This window comes from Perissodus microlepis, chromosome 16, assembly GCF_051167445.1.
Source record: "Perissodus microlepis isolate ML-2025 ecotype Zambia chromosome 16, ASM5116744v1, whole genome shotgun sequence".
Lineage (NCBI taxonomy): Eukaryota > Metazoa > Chordata > Actinopteri > Cichliformes > Cichlidae > Perissodus > Perissodus microlepis.
Genome location: NC_140476.1, coordinates 26,037,345 through 26,039,299, shown reverse-complemented (window position 1 = coordinate 26,039,299; position 1,955 = coordinate 26,037,345).

Below are 1,955 nucleotides of genomic sequence, written 5' to 3'. Positions count from 1 at the left end.
CATCCTTCAGTTTTCCATCATTTGCATTTCTTTTGCATTTCATTTGCATGTGTTTTCTTTTTCTTTAGCTTTGTTGTGCCACAACCTGGGAAGGAGCAATCTGAGTTTCATCAAAATGTATATGTTGGCAATTTTATCAAAACCTAAATCAGAAATGGATCTACCCGTTGGTAACTTCATATTTGTCTTCTCTATGCGTTATGATGCAGAACTGTATAGAAGCAAACCATTAAATACCTGCAGTCACAATCCTAAAGCTTTTTTGTATTTCATTTCCTTTTTCAGTTCTATGAATTCATCTGCATGCAGCTGACTTTTATGGTTCCTGCTCTGGATTTGAATGTCTGCTATGAGCACTAGGGATGCACAAAGGATGATGCACACATATAATCAGTGTTGGTCAAGTTACTTGAAAAAAGTAATCAGTAACTAATTACTGATTACTTCCCCAAAAAAGTAATCCCGTTACTTTACTGATTACTTATTTTCAAAAGTAATTAATTACTTAGTTACTTAGTTACCTTTTAAAAACACGATTTACAACCTGAGTAGGTGATAAAGCGATAGATCTTTCAGCCCAATTCTACTTTTTCTGCATAATCCATCATACAAAATGTAATCAAATGGAAAAGACTCTTTTTAAAACTTGTTTTATTAGTTTTAATCTTTTAACTTTATGCATCAAGCAAAAATTTAATTATATGCAACATTCTCTGACTGGAAGAAATTTGTTTAATATTTAAACCTATTTTCTGCACATTCCAGCACATAATTTTTTTGTGTGTGTGTTTACACTCAGTCTTTCAAATAGATGCAAGTAAAACACAGCAGAAAATAAATAAAGTCAAAGACTTGTGGTCCTTTTGCTCTATTTTCACCTGTAAAGCAGGAGCAGGGTAGGCGGAGGTTTACCCTGGTGCAGGTGTGCCGCAGCGGTCAGTGGAAGAATCCGCGAGTTTCTCCGTGAATTTCCCATTACGTTGTAGCGCACTCGTGCTTGCTTGGAAGTTTAGGGGGGTTTTTTCGCTGTAAAAAGAAGTTTTCTTCCCACGCACAACGGATGCTAATGTTTTTGTCACTTTTTATGGAATCAAACTTAAAGTAAGGTCAGTACTTCCACGCTTTAAACGCTGCACGCTCATACTCTCTCTCGATATATGATCCATTGTTGATCTGCACACAGCTGTTGTCAGGCACGTCGCACTCGCTTACGTCACTGTCATGAGACACTCGCAAGAAAATCACGGTTTTAGTAACGCAGTAACGCAGCGTTCCTACGGGAAAGTAACGGTAATCTAATTACCGTTTTTGCAATAGTAATCCCTTACTTTACTCGTTACTTGAAAAAAGTAATCGCCCATCTCTGCATATAATCCACTGTTACTGTTTTTAATTTCCCTTTAAGATCAGCTTCTCTTCTCCAGCTGTTTCAGGGCTGGATGAAGTTCATATTACAAGCAGCACATGTCATTGCTAAGCTACCACTGACTGCACTGAAATGTTTTAGCTTACAAAGTGGGATTCCAGTGACCATAGGATCAGCAGTCACCTCTCTGTCTGGGTTTATGTGACTTAGATTAGAGCTGACAGAACAAGAAGTCAGATCAGTTTCCTCATATTGTTCTCAGCAGACTGATTTGCATGGGGTAAATAAGGAAATGTATTAAGAGGCAAAAATCCCCACAGATATCTACATCACCTCTAGGTGACTAGCTTCCAGTGTCTGTGTTAAACTCCACCACTTCCATCTTAGTGGATTAGATGTGTTTGCAAAAGGGACTTCTGGCTGTATGGATGTTTTTGAGAAGACATCTGCTCCTTTGTATCTCAGTAAAAAAAATCATAATAAAACTTGTACTTGCTTCAGTTCATCATCAATAAAAGTTCATTTTGTAAACTTTTCCTTCTCATTTTAAGTGAAAGAAATTCACACAAAACATATTATTTATCCCACA